Source organism: Epinephelus lanceolatus, chromosome 20 (genome assembly GCF_041903045.1).
Source record: "Epinephelus lanceolatus isolate andai-2023 chromosome 20, ASM4190304v1, whole genome shotgun sequence".
NCBI classification, from domain to species: Eukaryota; Metazoa; Chordata; class Actinopteri; order Perciformes; family Serranidae; genus Epinephelus; species Epinephelus lanceolatus.
In genome coordinates, this window is record NC_135753.1 from 37,854,474 (window position 1) to 37,875,566 (window position 21,093).

Genomic DNA, 21,093 nt, shown 5'->3' on the forward strand with positions numbered 1-21,093 from the left:
CTACAAAAAGCTACGTAATGGGTAAAAACATGCGTATATATATCTATATAAATCCATGGGTACGGGCACGGGTAAAAATTAACTACATGCAGGCGGGCAGCGACTGAGTAGAAAGTACAAGTTTTGTTTTTCAGACTAAACCAAAGTAAAAAGCTGTGCAGTATGTGTATATGTGTAATATTCTAACATCTAAATCACTATTATCAAGCTGCAGTGTCTTTTATTTTGAAAGTCAGTGACACAAGTGTAACCTTTGACCCCATGGTCACATTGGTCACCGACGTGGAGGACTCCAGCCATGACACTTTGCAGCCCGAGGATGAGGTGGCAGCCTACATGGAGTTGGGATCCTTTGGAGGTTTGATGGTGGTGGAAGGAGCATGCTAACATGTTTCCTAACCTGGCAGTGATTGAATGTTTTCACTGGCTTTGACTTAGACATAATGCCGGGTAAAGGTTCGTTCTCACTGCCGCGATGCGGAAATGTAGTATTGACGTATTTGCGGAATATTCACGTAGCGCTTTTCCGCTTTAAAACCATACACACAGGCGCGGTACTGACGCGGCGCAGAATTTCACGTTGTTGCGTTCCAAGTCCACGCAGTGTGAACGGTGTGGGTCAGTAATTGTCACGTTAAACAGCTGAGAGTGGGACCCAAATGCGAGACTCGGAGACAGGAATCAGTTAAAGGTGCTTTAATTGAATGTTGTGGCTGGATGGCGAGGCAGTGCGGTGAGGCAGGGTGAAGGCAGGGTGGAGAGACGAGGTGGTGGGGCACAACGGTGAGGCACGGTGAAGGACGGGGGCGGATCCAGCAGGCGCAGGCAGAATGCAGGTGAGCGAGGAGGATTCCTGATCACAGGAGAAACAAGGTCAGTCACAACGAAACAGCAACAGGAAACACTGGCAACAAGATCACTGAAGGAGTCGAGAGTCTAAACACAGTATACCGCGTGGGAAACTGGACGATCTGACGACGAGTGGCTGGAGAGACCGGGCATTAACTGAGACTGATGAGAATGAGGAACAGGTGCGTAGCCTGCACACCTGCTGGCTCGCTGGACCCGCCCCTAGGAGAGAGGGAGACACAGACACAGGGGAGGGGAGACACACTGGGAACACAGACTCATGACAGTAATGTTAGCTACCCTGATGCCTAGCTAACATTAACTTAGCTAGCACTAACGTTTAACAAGCGTCAACATCAACTTTCTTTAGCACTTACCACTCTCACTGCAGCCACCAAGCTGGACAATGAACCGCCAGACGTTGTCCTTTAATTCATTGTTCATAAAATCATCCCGTCTTTTATCAAAAAGGACGGGGTGCTGTGAAATGAGGTTTATCAACCTTTCTCCCATACTGTCCTGCCTGACTGGATTTTGGACTCTCCTGGGTCTGCACAACGTCACTAACAAACAATTTCATTGGCCCAGCTGTGTAGTTACGCCGGCGAATTCCGCGGGGGTCATTGCACGAAAGTTCCGCCCCAGTGTGCAAACTTCCGTAAGAACCCATGAAATCAGCTTTTATATTTTTCCGCTAGAATAATCCGTGCAGATATTCAGCCTCAGTGAGAATGGACTTTAAGGGGTCGGTTCTGGCACTGAGCTCTACAGGTATGGGCAGGTGTTGGTTTTTAAAAATGGACACCTGCAGGACGCTGCTGCCTCACGGGGGAAAAATGTCCTAAGAAGACAAGAGCTAAACATCAAGCTAAGGCAGTAAATGGCCAGTATTCTATTTAGTAATGATGCATGTACAACAACAATATTATGATGTAAAAGATTTATATCAGCTTAAGTAAAGCTAATCGTAGGTAACGTATATGTATACTCGGCTTTGGTTCAGTACACGTTACAAACGCAGCAATGCATTGAACTATCCTGTTACACTTATACAGCTCAAACTGTGTTTAATATAATGTCCGCAGTGTCACTGCGCTCAACAAGGCAGCCAACAGGACTCCAGTGAGACGTACTGGGAGGGAGCTACGCTAAGCTAGCTGGTTGTACAATGGTTAGTAACACAGTCAGCAGACCAGAAACAGAAGATCGTCCTATAAACTCCAGGTCTGCTGCTACTTTGGTTTTGCTGTGAACTATGAGGACGCTGATGAGAGAGCGAAGGATAAAAACACACCAAGCCGAAGCGCGAGCCGCTGCGCAGCAACAAACTCTTTATCAGCTGAGCCAGCAGCACACACACGGTTGCACTGTGCAAATTTCCCGAACCAGGGAACATGAGCTGCTGCGTGACTGTAGCCTAGTTCCCAGTCTTTTCACATTTTTACTGCATATTTTCTAACATGTTTAATGTGTTTAGAGAGAAATCACTGATTTTGCTTCACTTCAAAGAGCCCATTTCAGCCAGACCGTAATGTATGCTTTGTACAAAAAACCCAAAAACCCAAATTATATTAGTTTCTATACATTTAAATTTAAAGTCAAGGAAATTTCTCTGGTATTCTACTTTTTTGCCGTATTGAAAACACTCTGAAATGTGACAGCAATGTGTTGTAGCCAACAGAACTGTGAATGTAGAATTTTGTGAAACGTAACGTACTTAAACTGTATGTGAGTTTGTGCATTGTATCAGCATCAGGTGGTGCCGATATAACATACCCAAACACACACACACACACACACACACACACACACACACACACACACGGTTCGGTTGAGAGCAGTATAGCTCAGAGCGGGGCTGCAGTTTCCCCGGAGCAGCAGCCCAGTTCACAGTCAGGTTAATTGTGGGTGGTGAAGCACTGGGCGGTGTGAGGAGAGGAGTTTATTTGCAGATTAAATTACCAGTTGAGAAGCAGCAGAGAAAGGACACACACACACACACACACACACCGCTCCGGCCCTTTTCTTTGATGGTGTAATGGACCAAAGACTTCCAGAACTTATATCAGCTCATATTACACGGGCACCTCACCGTTTTTACACACTGAGATCAGTTCACCAGTCAGTGGTGTACAGGCGACGGGTCATTTGCTGCATGTGACAAATGTCCATCTGCTGACATCAGAGAAAAAGTGTAGTTGTAGTAGAACTGAGTTGGAAATATTTGCTGCTATTAATAATCATTACTCTACAGTTTAAGGTCAGTGGCTGAAAGAACTGCCTTTTTTAGTCGTCAGAATTTAATGTGTCTTTGTAACAAGACAGTAACTGTGGTCACCTTTGAACGTCTGCCCTTTGAAGAAAATTGAATTGCTCCTGTCCACTCCTCTTGAATCTTCTGTGTCCCTGGTCAACACATCCTCACACTGACCTCATCACATGTCCACGTTTGGTCATGCACTTGCACGTCCACATATGACGTCCAAGGTACCCTGGGTGTGTTGGTTGTTGACATTCTGGGACGCCGTGTCAACTTCAGCCTGTTACATGCATTGTCTGTTTTCAAAATACACTTCTTTAGAAGATGCGAACACCGCTCTCTCGGGTGAAAGTCGGTGTTTGTTGGACCCATTCACCACCCCTCCCACCCGCCCCAGTCGGACTTTGGCTGCCTTAAGGCCCTGACACACCAAGATGACGGTCAGCCGTCGACCAAAGTCAGGCCGTCAGTGAGCGTCTGTCGCCCTAGTTTTTGCAGTGTGTCCCGCACCGTCGGCACTTGGGCGTCAGCGGTTATTTGGCTGATTGGGCATGTTGAATCGTTGGCGGAGCTTGTCGGTGAGAGAGATCACTCTGATTGGCTGTTCAGGTTTTATTTCCTCGCCCCTGTAGCGAGTGAATCTGCCTGTAGTGAAACCGGGGCTAACCGGTGCTTCCTCCTCAGGCTCCACTTCACTCAGCTGCTCCACAGACCCGCTGCTTCTTCCCACTTTAACCTGAATAACAAACCGGAGCTAGCTGGGAGCGGCTAGCGAAGCGTTAGCCGCAGCATGACCGGAGGGAAGCACAGCCAGTTAGCCTCCGCTAGTCTCTGAGCTAGCCCCGGCTCTCCGTTTGGATCCAACCGGAGCACCGAGCCCTGGTTTGTTATTCAGGTTAAAGTGGGAAGAAGCAGCGGGTTTATCAGCAGCTGAGTGAAGTGGAGCCTGAGGAGGAAACACCGGGACCGTCTGGATGTAATAGTCCGTGGAGGTGCTGCGGTGCTCGGCTGCACAGATAGGAAACCCCTCGGCTGACAGGATGTACCACTCTCTCACTCCGCTCTCTCTCACGCAGGCGCAGAATGTACGTGCTACTTGGCCGTCGGATGTAGTCCGTGTAGTGTGTTCAAATGCAACTGACACAGGGTGACGTGAGGTGACGTAGACGACGCAACAGTTGGCTTTCGTCGTTGCTAGTTCGTTGATGTCAGTGTGGTGTGTCCGCACCTTTAGCTTTAGTCTTTGTCCCGCCACATTTCCACCCAATGCCATCGAGCACCATTACACCATAACAGCATGGACACCTTTGTTTTGTTGGATTCTAATGCCCCACGTCACTGCCCAAGCACTGGATTTGTAGACTTTCGTAGGCTCGTCTGGTTTGCCTCTCTGCGTGTGCACCAGTGTGTATGTCTCATCCCTGTCTTGCTACTCACCTGGCGTCTCATGTAAAAACACTGCATACACACAAAAGAGGTCTGAAAGAGGCATATGCCACTTACCATGCAAGAGCTGTGATGTATAGAAAAAAGACTTGACAGGAGAAACTTTGCCTCACCCTGGGCCCTGCCTACTGCTGCACCTGCCTTCAGTCAGCTCATCACTGCTCCCTGCTCTACACACACCTGCCAGCCCTCCTGTATATCAGCCCCAGCATTCTTCCCACTCTTCACGGATTGCTGTTCCAGTCACAGTGGTCGCTACACTCAGGCCTCTAGTTTAAGTATTGTTGAGACTGTTTCTTTGGGTTCCTGTTTTCTGACGTCAATGCTTGTTTAATCTTTTCACTGCTTCCTGTGCCGGCCAGGCTGCCCAGCCGCTCTCCATCCCACCTTGCCCCTCGGTCATCTCCAGTCATCCCCACTCTTCAACCCATCCCTGCGGGTTAACAGGCCCCATTAGCAGGTTGCTTGCTTGACTTTGTTGGTATTATGTCTCGACCTCCTGCAAATGCAAGCGATGCATATCCAGGTATTTCATACCATCTCTGGCAGTCAGGAAGAATGAAAGAGAATTTTTTTTCCATCTCTCTCTCTCTCTCTCTCTCCCTCCCCTCCATTTTACTGCTCTTGAAAAAAAAAAAACAGAAGCCTGACCTTTTCAAAATGACAGGGAGCCAGTCTATAAAACAAGCAGTGGAAGCCTGTGACTTTCATCTAAACAGGCCCAGTCCGGCGTTGCACACTTCTCTCTCCATTAGGTGTTCCAGTTAAATTTACTCATGTGGGCTCACCGACGCGAACGAACACACACACACACTCACAAACAGAATCACACACACACACAGCTCCACACAGCTGCTGGCGGTAGGTCGAGGTGGGCGAGACGCTCGGTCCAATCATGAGTGAATCAGTGTATTTTCTGTCCCTTGACTGCCGGTGACAGATTGAACCATTATGTACTGATGAACACTGTCTGCTTTTCTTTTCTGTCTCTTCTTTCACTCGTTCACACCTTTTATCTATTCTGCTCTGCTTTGTTTTTATTTCTGCAGGAATGTGAATTCATATCAGGCTTCACTGCTGCAGGACTTAAGTTTGTTGTTTTCTGAAGCACAGTATCCACAGCTCTGTTCTCATGGGAGCGACACCACCTGAAGATGTCCACAGCAAACTGCTACGCTTGGTGATTTCAGCTGTTTGAATCTGCCATGTTTGTTTGGGATGTGTGCAGTAAAAACTCTAGTGTGCGTTACCTGGGGCCTTTTTGGTGAGTCTTCTTTTTCTGTGAGTCTGTGTGGGACTCTACAGAGGAAGGGGGGAAATGTCTCAAAAATTATTGCACTAAATCAGCTTCTTTTTTTTTAGTCTTCCCACTTTTCAATTAAAAATAATTTTACTGATCACAACAGTAATTTAATCCTCAGCTTTCCATATACCTCACTATAGTGGCCTTTATCTCCACTATCTGAAATTCTTTTTTCTTTTTTTCCTCATTTCTTCCCGCGACTCATGTGCAGCTTCCTGAGGTCTGAGAATCAACATGAGGTTGTCAGGTTTGGTACCATCATGCCGAGGTGCAAAGACGAAAAACCTGCCTCGTGCTCACTGACTGTATCTGGCGACCTGTGCTGTAACTGGAGACGCCGCAACATGCTGGAACTACTTCTTGACAAACACGAAACTGTCAGTGTGACATTTCTCTTTGTGTACGCATTAAACAAAGTAGATTGGGAGCCTTGGGATTAATATCCATCTGACCGTCTGCCTTTTGGAAAGAAAGCAAGTAAGAATATTATGATATATAACACTTTAAAGTGATTTGTGGTTCAAATTTTATAATAAATCTTAATCCATGTAAATAAAAACAGAGTGTAATGATCTACTGAGCTGTAAACTAAACGCTGAGTGCTTTACACTTTTTTAAAAATACTTTAAAACTCTCACTACACACCTTTTAGACCTTTATACTTTCAGGTTCTGTCTTTGCTTATCCACAACAATAACAGATTTGTACTGAAAGTAAACTGGTTGGCCACACAATCTAATCAAGGAGCTGCAGGGAACACCTCTTACCTTAATGCATCATGGGTAGAGCTGGCTGGAATTAACAGCAAATGGAGGCCTGTGCTGTCTGTAAGAACCACCTCAGGGGAAGTAGCAGGGTGTGTTTTGTGTCAGAAGGTGACCAAGATCTCACATAAACGCACCACAGCCTGGAAGAGTCGATCCACATCCTCCTCTGTGTGCACTGGGAAGAATCAGAGTCTGATTTTGAGACACAGAAAAAAAATCAGCAAATAATTTGATTGGCAGTCACATTGCTCTTCGTAACTTACGAAAAATTTGACTGAATAGCCTGTTTTGTTTGACCCATCCACCTCTCGTACAAACCTACACAAAGTTTCTCTCTCTTTATATCGCGTCAGCGGCTTTGAGCATCAAATAACTCCATGGATGGATTTAATGGAGTCATGGTAGTTGAAAGCCCGGTGCGCGTGCCTTTGGAATCTGTGTCCCACTCCGAGGGCGTGAGTAGACATTATTTGATGACGAGTCGAGAACGGGGCGTCCAAGTACAGGCCGAAGTTGAACATCCAGCTCCTGAAAATATTCCCAAACTATAAGAAATGTCACATCATACTGTGTCCAGTATTGCCAAAAACATTTCATCACAGCTGATTGGAGTCATAATGAGCTTTGAGATACAGGCCAAATCCCACTTCTACCCCTTAAATCTTCCACTTGGTATTGAGTGCCCTCATTTGCGAGATAACCCTTGATGAGGGAAGTGAGAAATATTAGGGTAGAGATCTTTCCCTAAGAAATGAGACACCACTTCATGCAAATCGACGTGGCCGACGTGCACACGTAGTAGCGACGCAATGAAAAATGCCGGCTCCAGCGCTCGTGTTGTGGCGCGTGCTATGTTTATTCTTCTCCGTCTGATGAATCAACGGAGAAGAAATGCTGAAAACAGGAGGCGCCTACAACGTCTTCTAGTTCTGATCGATTTTGTTCGGGTAAGTCGATTTGTTTAAATATTTTGACGCTGTGTTCAACCGAGTCACTGATGAGTTTACGCTAGTCCAACCATCTGTTGTTTGTATAGCCTACATTCAGATCGTACAGTAACAAAATGTTTTTCAAAACTTGCTGATGTTGCTGACTTCGCAAGGTTTTCTGGGAAATTTCATCTTCCACTTTGTTGAAAGTGTGGGTCGGCGCTCCCTTGGAATCTAGGGCGGGTTTTAAGTGTTGGAAACCACTTCCACTACCTCAGTTCTGTTTTGGGACACCACTAGCCTAAACGTGAACGCGCACAACCAAGTGCAAGTGGGTATTTCTAGGGGAAGAGTGGATACTGGGACAGGCCGTTAGTGTATTGTATCATTACAAACGGATCGGTATCATTTTCTGTCAGATCCTGGATCAGGTATCTAGATGTGATGAATCACAGGTGCTTTAGGTGGACATAAAAATTATTACTATCACAAAACAAATGAGAAAATGTTTGAGTTGAACGCGTTTAAAATCAGTAGGCCTCTTTGTGTCTGTGATATTAGTTCAAAGATTGTTAAAAAAGTAAACGGTAAAAGAGTATAAAGTAGAGAAACGCAGAGAAAATGTAACGTGTGGTGAGAGAAAATCAGAAGACAGAAGAAGATGACAGGAAGCCTGAGAAAAAGAGATGGGAATATGGCGGAGCAGCAAACCAGAGAGCAGGTGTTTGAGTGGGGAGCAGATGGGGAGGTAAGAGTGGGTGTAAAATAAAGGAAAGGTTGTAAGAGTAAAGGAATCAGGAGAATGGGAGATGGAGAAAGGCAAGAAAAACAGAGGGGAAAGGTGAGAGTGAGCTCGCCTGGATAAGAGGTGACATATGAAGACAAGACACGACAAATGACACTGAAATGGACTTCTCTCTTTCTTTTTTATTCCTCCTCCTCTCTTCAATTTCCACCTCTTGGGTTAATGCAACATTTCTTGAGGCATTTCATTCACCGCTAGCTGTTCCAGCCAGAAAACACTCTGTCAAACCCATCTACATTAGAAAATGGCCTTTTCTTCCCTCTCCTCGCCATCCATTCCTCCCTCCCTCCCTCGCCAACTCTTTCCCTACCACTTGCAAGTATTCATCTTTCTAACAGAATGCATTTGGGCATGGATGAAGGCCTACATTTATCAGCAAGGACATTTAAGTACATATCTCTGGGAAAAGAGCAGATTTATCACATCCTATTTAGAGTGGCTCGGAGGGGAATGATCACCTTCTGACTTCAGTCAATGGGGGAAAAGTTTTTCCACTGTGACACCCGCACTTAGTCTGTGTGAAGGATATGATGAACATATTTCTGATGAGGTGAAACAAAGACGGCAGATTTAATGTTAAGGATAGAGTGATAGAAACAAGGACTTACATTGTCAAGAGCAAGAGCAAAGCTTCATCTCTGGTTTTGTAAAGCTGACTTTTCTCACTGCACATTGAATCAGAGTGGTGGACACGCAAACTGAGTGACACTGATGTTATTCTGTTTTCTGGACTAAATTTACTCTGACCACAGTCATGACAAACCGGATGTAGAGTGTCGCTATAACCCTGACATTGGCTGGCCATGTCAGCTGGCACTGTCCCTTCCCTCTGTCTGCCTGTGTGTTACTGTTTTTAAAATCCCCGTTGTTATGGGTAAAAAACATCGTCTGAGCAAACAACTTACACACTGAAAATGCTACATTTTGACAAAGATCTGGACTGTTCAGTAAAGCATACCGGCTTTGTTCTCATGGTGAATTGTTGCAAAGACCTCCAACAAATAAAACAACTTGCGAACGCACCCTGGAAAAGCCCAGACTCCGTCTCACAGGACTCTCATGCTTGATGTTGACCTGTTTTCTGACACAGCCAGTTGGAGATGATTTGCCACATCTTTTTATACCCTGGCAGCAGCATGCACCAGTGACACTGACATTACAGATGTACCAATCTGTTCGATCCTTAGTCCTGCCCAAGTCAGCTGTGACTGGTTAAAAGAAATGCAAACAAGCCAGAAAGGGAATCTGTTGCTGTGTCTCAAATCACATACTTCCGTTAGTACACTTCCATGTAGTATACTATGTGCACTATGAACTCACTGGCGTAGTGCGTGAAATTCTACACGGCCACTGTGCACTCACCGGAAATGCCAACCACAAATTAGCTAGTTAGCAAACTAGCATTAGCATTTGCGTTATTGTTCGCGGTACCAAATCATTACTGGATTATAACCGACAACAGTATGTGTTGTATGTATTTGTACAATGCAGCAACGTTCACGGTCGCACAGTCCTCGGCCGCCATTTCCCGTTTGAAAAGTGGTCCCTCCCCTTCCGCTACGTAGCCAAGATGGCGACCATTGAGGGCGAGAAGTGTCCATAGTTCCACACTCAACTTCTTGACCGTTTTGAGTGCACCATCCGGGTACTCACAGTGCACTGCATTTTCCATACTTCTCAGTGTGACCGCGCTTATGCATTCAAAATATTAAGTGCAAGTGTACAGAAGCACACGATTTGAGACACAGCATGTGAGACCTTTCGTAAGTGTTACGCCCCACCCTAAGACGGCTCTATGGGGCAAACAAAACTCCAACACTGACCAAAATAACCACATAAACACCTTTAAAACACTCAAATCCATGGGATGTGTTACAAGTAAAACAAGCAAACAAGACAACACTTCCAGGCTGAGAGGCAGCAGGACCAGCAGTCCACACACCAGAGGCCTCTCTCCTCTGCTGCTGCCACAGGAGCTCTGAACCACCTCCTCCATGCCAGGTGTGCTGCACCTCGTTAACTAATGCAGCACACCTGGGCAGACCTGCAAGGGAGGGAGAAGGGACAGCAGCAGAGAACACACACAGCTGTAAGAGCTAGCGCTGTGGAGAATGATCTGGCTACGTGAGACTGACCAACAGTAACCGAATACAAAGGTACAAGTACCGTATTTTATTCCCTTATTGCTGATACTGGATAATGTAATCACTTCTCTGTGAACAGGTTGAAATGTCTCAAATTGTTATATTTTGCATGTGAAATCATCTATGAGTTGCAGTTTGAACTGAAGTAGTAGAAAGAGTTGAAGTTAAAGTGTAAGGATTGAAAAACACATTTTCATCCAACTCGTCAAACGTGGCCATTTTGCTATGGAACATACACGTTAAAACAGGACACACTAGGCACCCTCCTGCATCTGTTTTGGATGTTCACAGACAGTGTGTCAGTTTGTGTTTCAAAATACACCTCTATTTTCCCAGGGAATTTCCAGTTACATGCACGCGGTGAGGTTTAGGATAAGTCTTAAGGCTTTTTTTGCACTTTGAGCACCTTTTTTTGTCTTAAATAAATAGACTGTTTTTGCATCTATCTCAGCTTGTGGACGTTTTCGGGGCCTTCCAGCCCAGTTACACTGGTGTACAGGTATGTCCTCTGCCATCCTTTGCAAGTTTAGGATAAAACCTGATTGTTGGGCTTGAAATTCACACACGGAGACCACGAGCTGAAAGTCTGGATTTTGACGCTTTTTATATTAGGTTAGTTGCCAGTGGCGCGAAGGGTGTCTCTCTGACATAGCAGCAATATTTAATAATTTGGACTGTTGCCCACTGCCTCTAAAACACACCCAGTGCATATCATACCAACACAAAGGGTGCCATTCGCTGCTGCCGTAATCATTTAGGAGTAAGAACAGGCTGAAATTGCTCAGGTGCCACCGAAGCACAAGGAAGTCAAGTTGTCACTGGGTACAGTAAGTTCTTGCTAAAAATAGTTGAATTAATAGTTGAAGAGTTGAAACGAGTTGCACTGTCAGAGAGAAGAAAGTTTGAATGCCAGTTTAACAATCAAAATGTTTAAACTTTAACTGCAGTTGGCTGAAAAAACAGCTGATATGTGGTGCCATGAATTGCAGCTTTATAGAGATTACCTTACATTACGTTTGTGTCGCTGGTATTGAGTTGGTGGTGGTTCCATCAGTATGAAAAAGCATAGACACTCTTCAGTTTTCTGTCTTTTAGAAAGCTCATATTAATATTTTCAGAATGAATAACAGGATTATTTTTGCTTTATGTTTCTTCAGTGTAGTGTGGGGCAAAAGATGCTTGTTGGAGCCTAAGTTTAATTTATTTTCTAACAATACAGTCAAAGGCACTGTTCATCAGGGACGACTAAATAAATGCATAGAATATACTTTACTTTCATGAAGTTACTCTTTTGTTTGCCATCCACTTTGGAGTGATGCTTCACTGATCCTGCTGAAGTTACTGAGTTTGAAAGCGTTTGAGCTTGAAATTTTCAAGGTGTAAAACAAATCGTGAATATAGGACTTCCTATGGTTTTGAAACATTTCTGGAGAAGTTATGAAATTAGAAAAGCTTTGGAATTAACAGAATGTTTTAGAAAAGTTTTGACTATACACTGTTTGGCTATTGTTTAAAATATGTTCAGAAAATTCCAAAACATGTCTAACTTGCCGAGTATTACTGATTTATAAACTAGTGCTGGGCTGCTTGAAATTTAGACAACACCTGCATTGTGTCTTCGATAAGGCCACGCCCCCTTTTGGGGAAAGGTAACGAGCTGTCACATCGGAAGAGAAACAGTAAAAGGTGTTATGTCACAGATTCAGCAAGACTTTCATACTGAGATTTGAGGCTCATAATTTACGTTAATGTTCACTGTAAAAGTGTGATACATCACTAAATGATGCTCATGACAGTTGCTACTGATGTATAGCTAACGTTAGTTTGAGCGAAAGTGTTTTGCAGAACAGGTCAAAGCACATTCAAGTGTGTGACATCTCCCCCTGGAAAGGGGCGTGGTCTTGATACGTTGCATACAGTGCCACCAGAAAGTATTCACACCCCTTCACTTTATCCACTTTTTTTTCTTTTAAAAAATCTACATAAAATATCCCATAATGACAAAGTAAAAACATATTTTCAGACATCTGTGTAAATTTATTGAAAATGTAAACATTTAAACATAATACATAGGTACATAAGTATTCACACCTTTGGCTTAATATTTTGTCGAAGCACCTTTGGCAGCAATCACAGCCTCAAGTCTTCTTGGGTATGTCTCTACGAGCTTGGCACGCCTGTTTTGGGGCATTTTCTCCAATTCTTCTCTGCAGATCCTCTCAAGCTCAGTCAGGTTGGATGGGCAGCGTCAGTAGACAGCCATTTTTAGGTCTTTCCAGAAATGTTCGATTGGATTCAAGTCCAGGCTCTGGCTGGGCCACTCAAGGACATTCACAGGCTGCTCCTGAAGCTACTCCTTTGTTATCTTGGCTGTGTGCTTCGGGTCATTGTCGTGTTGGAAGGTGAATCTACGCCCTAGTCTGAGTTCCAGAGCACTCTGGAGCAAGTTCTCTTGAAGAATCTCTATATTTGGCGGCTGTCATCTGACCCTCTATGCAGACTAGTCGCCCAGTTCCTGCAGCAGAAAAACATCCCCACAGCATAATGCTGTCACCACCATGCTTCACAGTAGGGATGGTGTTAGCCAGGTGATGAGCAGTGCCTCTTCTTCTCCAGATATGACGCTTGCAGTTCAGGCCGAAAAGTTCTATTTTGGTTTCATCAGACCAGAGAATTTTGTTTCTCCAGGTCTGAGAATCCTTAAGGTGCCCTTTGGCAAACTCCAAGTGGGCTGCCATGTGCCTTTTAGTGAGAAGTGGCTTCCGTCTGGCCACTCTACCATAAAGGCCTGATTGGTGGATTGCGTTAGCAATGGTTGACCTTCTGGATGGTTCTCCTATCTCTGCAAGGGAACAATGGAGCTCCACCTTAGTGACCATTGGGTTCTTGTTCACCTCTCTGACCAAGGCCCTTCTTCCCCGGTTACTCAGCTTGGTTGGACGGCCAGATCTAGGAAGGGACCTGCTGGTTCCAAACTTCTTCCATTTCCAAATAATCGAGACCACAGTGCTTTTCGGGACCTTCAATGCTGCTGAAATTTCTTTTGTATCCTTCCCCAGATTTGTGCCTTGACACAATCCGGTCTCGGAGGTCTGCAGACAGTTCCTTGGACTTCATTGCTTGGTTTCTGCTCTGATATGCACTGTCAACTGTGAGACCTTATTTAGACAGGTGTGTGCCATTGCAAATCATGTTCAATCAACTGAATTTACCACAGGTGGACTCCATTCAAGTTGTTTTATTTGCACTCCATACTTGTATTCATTCCTACTTCATGCTGTAACCGCTGCACAGCAGGTTTCCTCGGTACAGTATATCTAAAGTTAAACTTGCATTTCAGCTTTGCAATATTTTAATTTTATTTTCATTTATTTATTTATTTTGAGGATGGCAATATGTTTGTTACGCTAGGTCTGTGGTAACCCCCCCCCCCCCCCCCCGGTCTATCGAGGTGGATAAACACTGCGTACCTGTGAATACACACCACTACACTGTTGACACACAGCTGATCATTTGAACGTGAAAAATTCAGTGTGAACCTGAAGAGGCCTGTGTGTGGGGCTTTACCTGCTGATACCTACAGCATGTTGATTTGTTGCTAAATATGAGTCATTACTGTGAAACGTTAAAGAAAACATGAGATTGTTTAAGCATTAAAACAGATTTTAATAAGAACGCACATATAGATTACTGTAACGTTGAGTACTGGTCACATGGAAGATGCCTTTCTGATGTGTTTGCATGTGTGTGTGTGTGTGTGTGTGTGTGTGTGTGTGTGTGTAGTTATCTGGTGTCTCACTGCTACATTGTGTGTATTTATGCGTGTGTGGACTCCATCATGTGTGTGTAATATTCAAACATCAGCAGGCCATTCATCACCCCTCCGTCAGCTGTGTTCACTCTATCCCACAGAGTCCTAATTCATCACCCTGCTTTGTTTCATTGGAAACCTGCTGCTGAGCCTTCCTACAACACATCGCAGATAAATACACTCAAACAGTTTGCTGTGGGTCTGTGACACACACACTCTGTCAGGAGGGTGAGGGAGTGATTTTATAGACACCATCGCTGTATGACACCATGCCAGAGAGTCAGAGCAGCTTGTGCGTAACATTATCCAAATGCAATATGTTCATGTCAGCATGATGTCTGTTTTTCAATTAATCCAAATATAATTTCCTCAGTGATTCTATTGACAGAGATGTAAATGACTGCTGAGACTGCACAGACTAATCATAACTGGAACATGCTGAAGGCCTTCATGTTTCAAATCAACGCATCTGAATTTAAACCCACAAACTGCATCTGAAACATTTTTATACTGGGTTTTATTTTAGTAGTTGTGACCATCATTCTTCAGTTCAATATCACAAATCACAATTTGCCTCAGAGGCTTTACAGCACATGACACAACTCTGTCCTTAGGACCCTCACAGCTGATCAGGAAGAACTCCCCAGAAAACCCTTTAACGGGGAAATGAAATGGTAGAAACCTCAGGACGAGACACTGAGGAGGGATCCCTCTTCCAGGACGGACAGACGTGCAATGGATGTCGTACAGAACAGGTCAACATGTTTAATGTTGATGATCTGTGATCTGTTCTACTTTTGGAGACTTTAAGGACCACGAGTAACCCTGCGTTCTCAGAGTGCAGTGTTCTGGTGGGATAATATGACTCTATGAGCTCTCTAAGATATGACAGAGCCTGACCATTTAGAGCTTTGTAAGTTAGGAGAAGGATTTTGAATCGGAGTGGTGGAAATGTTCCTTTACACAGACAAACTGGGGGACATTGATGTTACTCTATTTTCTGGACTAAATTCATTCTGACCACAGTCGTGACAAACTGGATGTAGACTGTGGCTATAACCCTGACATTGGCTGGCCATGTCAGCTGGCATTGTCCCTTCCCTCTGTCTGCCTGCATGTTCCTGTTTCTAAAATCCCCGTTATTACGGGTAAAAAATCATCGTCGGACGGTATATGAGGCATGGAGTCAGAATAAACTACAGTGTGTGTGTTCATTATAGTGAAGGAACATGTCACCCGGTGAACACTGTGGCTCACTGATGTGTTTTTAATCGTTTGTAGACAACAATAGAGCTGTAAGGCACAGAGGAAGAAGACATATCAGGCTTTAGATACACGCTCAATACATGTTAGTACAATCACTTCCTGCACATGGGATTTGATGACAATATGCGTGCGTGTATGGATCTTTACATTTGGAAGACAAGCCCATATGTATTATATACTGTATGTGGCTTCCTGTGATCTCCTCCCCTTTGGGGAGTCAGCAGAATGGGTCCATCAGTCAAAGACAGTCTGCCATGGAATAGCTTTCCTTTCCCATCCTCCAGTCCAGCCCACCAGACTAACCACAGCCAAGACACTGCTGCTGAGTCAGCCTCCGCCTCCTCCTCCTCCCTGCACCGGCCCATCAGGCGTCTCTGATGACTCTGACAACCCTGAGCCTACATACTGTAAGCTGGATGAAAAATTATCCTTTTTAATTCTGGCTACGAGGAGAACCCGAGCAGCAAGAGGAATTTGTTTTTACTCTGCGGCTTCAGGCCATTTCTTTTTCTTCTGGTGTTGCTTTTATTACAGGGTTTTTTTGTAGCCACAGGCCATGTGGGCTATGGCAAGGTGTGGTACTCAACTGTGTCTCAGTGAGAGCCAACTGTCAACCTAGAAGTGCCTCTGCTGCCCCTCAAAGAACATTTGGGTCATCAGTTACATAGAATCACATGAAAAGATGAATGATTCATCCTTGATGCCAAGAAAACCTTGTCAATGTGTTTTTCATCCAAATATAAATATAACCATTAATGGACACTGTATTGAACAGGTGTATACATATGTATGTACAGTTTTAAATCTGTTAAACAGTGAGCAAGGTTGGAAATCAAAAATCGCTGCAATGGCTCCAGCACCTAGTGATGGCCAAATGAAGCCTCATGAAGGACTTACTTTATTTTCTGAGCCCACTAAATGGCGCTTTTTGTTCAACAAAATGGCAAAACACTGAATTGCCATTCTTTGAGCCTCTCTCTTTAAACCATAAGCGCCATCTAGTGGGCTCAGAAAATAAAGAAAATGCTTCATGAGGCTTCATTTGGCCATCACTACAGCACCTATGCTTTAGGTCCTACTATTTCGGCTTTAATGTCCACTAGTCCACCATGAACATTTTCGTCATGTCTCGTCTCGTCTGAAAATGAAACATAGATTTTGTCTCTTTGTCAAGATCAATTTTTACCTTGTCAAATGCTAATTTTCGTTGTGAAAAAAAAGGTCGTTGAAGAAAATCTTTCATAATAGTTTTCGTCAAAGAAATAAACACCGACTTGATGGAATTTGAGTGAAGTTGGAATAACCTTGCTCTATTGTGGTGGTCGAAGAGAATGCTTTTCCCTCATAGAGCTCGTTGGAGACTGAAGGCTGATGCGATGACATGGGAGCACCATGAGTGGTGAATATCCGGGATTGGTGCACAAAGGGGGGTGGCGCACTCACTGCTTTTCCTGCAGCAGCCAGAATTCTCGGCCCTCGCAGATGGAGGAAAGAAAGCCTTAGATGTAGATGGAGAGATCTCGCTAGGTAGGAATGGAGGAGTCAATGAGGGTGGGGTGGTGCAGCGTTGGGAGGGTTCGACGACAGATCACTGAATACATGCCCTAAAATTTCAACATATCCCATTAGATTACTCGCACTGGGTGACATACTGTAAATACTTTCGATTACTTTTGGAATACTTCAAAATCATCTTGCTGAGCTCATTTGTCTGGAGCTTATATTTTCATGCCAAAAAACCTGTTACAACATCACTGGCCTGGCTATCTCTTGGTTCAGCTCATATCTCTCCAACAGACAGCAATTCATCCATATCAGTAACTGCACCTCCTCCACCAATCTGCTGTCCCAAGGCATCCCCCAGGGTTCTGTGCTTGGTCCTCTCCTTTTCATCCTTTACATCCTCTCGCTTGGTAACATCATCCGCCGATATGGCCTCCATTTTCTCACTGTTATCCCGACGACGTCTAGCTCTACATCGCCACCAAATCCATCACTACAGCAATCTGCTCCACACTTGAAAATTGCCTCACTGAAATAAAATCCTGGATGCAAACTAACTTTCTACAACTCAACTGTGACAAATCAGACATGATCCTAATCGGCCCCACTTCCCTTACTACAACCATCCATTATTTCAGCCTTAATGTTACAAATTCTACACTTTCTCCATCTCCACATCTACACAACCTCAGAGTCACTTTCGACAGCAACCTCCTCACCCAGTCCTGCTCCTGCGACCATGTGTGAGTCCTTCCTCTCTCTCTACCTTTGTAGTTTTTAAATAGAAAACATGTTTTATGTTGTGATATTTACTGGAAATGACAACAGCAAGTAGGTGGTTATTGGCGATGGTCATTTACCGGAAACTTCAAGCTCCCTGGTGATCGCCCTCCAGCCAGCTGACACCTTATTAAGTTTTTGCAGTAAAATGAGGAGCCATGAAGTCATTTCGACTTCATGAATCAGTCATTCTTCGACAGTTGCGAGGCTTTCAAATCAAGCGACAGGAATAAACGGAACAGGGCGTCTCACCAAAGTTCAGATGCCCTGCTCTCAACGGCAGCGCTGTGTCACTATACTTGTTTCAATGTATACAGTGGTATAAAAGTTAATGGTGATCATACCGTGTACATTTGCTTATCTATGATATTACAAAAAAATGCAACTGGACATTGAATCTCCCCTTAATCAAAATTTGATTTCTACTTCCATCAGCAAAATGGTTTCAAGTTTCATTTACGGTAATAAAGCATTTGTTAAACCTACAATAACCCTTTCATCTTCATTCCTTTAAGGGTCATTTTAATTGATAATGATATAAGTCAAGTCAACTTTATTTATATCGCACTGAATCTGGATATTGATCTGGATGTTATTTTGTGGAACTTCTTATACACAGAACTCAAAATGTGTTGTTTGATCAGGGGTGACAATTTTAAAGAGGCAACAGACAGCATCTTTTCCTAAATATATCATTATGAAAATAATGTGGGTTGCACAGGGTAGTGGCCACAGTAAAATCAGACAATCAGCATTTACATAGGTTACTTAGTGGCTGTGCAATAAGCTTCTGCCACCGGTGCTGTAATTTCATGGAAAAAACCTGCTTTACGGCAGGAAACATGTCATGTATTGTGAAATTGGTCAGCCAACCAATCAGGGACTGAGTCAATGTGTCAATGTAACCCCCAAATTCCACCAGATGCGTGTTGGTTGTGTCTGCGCTCCGGAACGGCAGCGGACCTGATCCGTTTCAACTCGAGTCAATGTGTGAACTTCCACCGGCTGCGGCGCTCCGGAGCCCTCTGCAACAGATATGCAGGACTTTTATTTTTGCCGGACGCCGGAGCACAATGCAGCAATTCAGCACAGAGCAGAACGTGCGGGGCAGGAAGTCGTGCACAGAAACAAAATAAAACATACGGTTAATTTTCAAAATAAAATACACAGTGTTCACGGCAGATCATATTTCCCTGCACTACACCTTGAAAACGTCATAATGGGCGGAGGCAGGCCTGAAGTCAACAGGTCAGAGGTTTTCAGATGTCATTTCACCCCGTTGACACCATGGACGAGGAGATGTTAATCATGGAGGTGCACCCAGATGTCTTCCTACTACTCCTCTGGTTTTGTGGTTCTGTTTATAGAAACTACATCTTGTTATATTGCGTGATTATGTGTGAATTCACGAGATCTCGTGGGTCCTCGTGACTCCTGCTGTCCAGCGGAGCTGCACCGCTCCACACAGCAAACGCAGTTGGTGGGTGTTGACGGACGGCGGAGCACGCAGCGGATAACCAGCGCAGTCGTTCTGCAACGGACACGCATCCAGTGGAATTCCAGCGTAAATCTGCAGGAAAAAGTATTTTTGGGCCCCATGGCATTGGCACTGAGCCTCAAGCAAAGGGGTTAGTACGAGGGAACCAGGAGAGGAAAAACGCTAACTCATTTCCAGGCTTTTGGACTCATTCCTGGTGCACCTTCTAAAATTTGTGTTCTGTCTGAGCACACAGTCATGACTCTACACAGATGAAATGATACATGATAAAAAAATGTCAAGTGTTAAGAAAATGCGGAAAACAAATATTACAACACTAAAAGCTAAACTTTTAATGACTGCTGTCAAATTAAAAGCTTAATTAACCTGAATTAAAAACAAAACATATTTTGAACCTCACTATTTGGGGAATGTTGCCTAGCAAACTGATTTTGAGTTTAATTTGATGAGGTTTTAAGATATTTGTCTCTAAAATTTCTGCCTTTGGAGTTTTTGTAGTCTTCAAAGCTTAAGAAATGACACTGGAAGTGTCAGCATCCAGCTATTTGTAAAAGCATGGTCGGAAGAAAGTTATTTCAACTGACAGGTGAGTGAGAAAACATGTTTTTAATTTAGGTACAGTGCTCTACTGTTACACAAACACATTTGAAGTCACGCACTCGTATGCAAAGCCAGTTCTGGCAATAGGCAGATGTGAAGTGAGCATGATTTTTGTTTCTTTTTGCTTGTTGATAATCAGGCAGCATCGTGCGAGAAATGCACACTTACTCATGCACGTAATGAGGACGGAGGACGAGGGGCCTGTTTCCTCACGCCTGCCTATCTGCCTGTGACTTATTGATTTTATAGAGCATGGCCATGGCTTGATTGACTGATTGTTATCCTCATCTGCTCCACTGATTCACTGTGGCCGCTCCCGCTCAAGCCCGGTCGCACTGAAATGGGATTTTACAGGACACTTTTTTATTGCTGCATTTCATCCCTGCCCTCGCTACGCCCCCGCGTCACCCCCTCAAAGTCCTCTGTCTTATTTCAACATTCACTCAGCACCTTCGTCTCCTGGTTTTATGTGAATAAGATTACCCAATCAAGCTCTTTATGAGGATAAACAGGCAAACAATTAATCCTAATTATAGATTCATTTCAGATTTCAGATGGCCTCACTGGAGGTTGGCTGTAGTTAAAAATCAGAGTTCGACATATGCACCGCGTCCCAGAGGTGCTGTCAGAGTGAAGGACTATATGATTATAATTAGCAATTAGAGCACAAGGTTAATGAAAACACGCAAAGTTCCTGATAAGGGGTAAATGAAATAAGGAAAATAATTGACATCAAAGCACGCTAACTCAGTGGGCTGATACTCTACTTAAACTGATTTAACCGCATATTTCAATGTGTGTTTGTGTGTGTGTGTGTGTGTGTGTGGATGTGGAATGTTTTCATGTGCAGGCCCTTTAGGTGTGTATGTGTGTGTGTGTGTGTGTGTGGGTGTGTGTGTGTGTGTGTGTGTGTGTGTGTGTGTGACAGACAGTGTGTGGATGTAAGCGCTGCTGTTGTTTTTCGTGCTCCCCCTGTTGTGCTTATTGAGTGTTTCTCCTTCATTTCTGGGGTATTTCCTGCAAACCAAGGGGGGGTTGAAGGGGGGCAGATTATTGAAAATACCTGCTTCTTGTCTCATATGTGTTATTTAAAAAATCATAATACAAATGAGACAAATGCATCTGTTTAATC

At 44.2% G+C, this 21,093-nt stretch overlaps 1 pseudogene; it reads right to left on the reverse strand.

Annotated features, from left to right (window-relative positions):
• Positions 1-685: 685 nt before the first annotated feature.
• On the reverse strand, positions 686-17,522 carry LOC144458873 (uncharacterized; annotated as a pseudogene).
• Between the last annotated feature and the right edge of the window lie 3,571 nt (positions 17,523-21,093).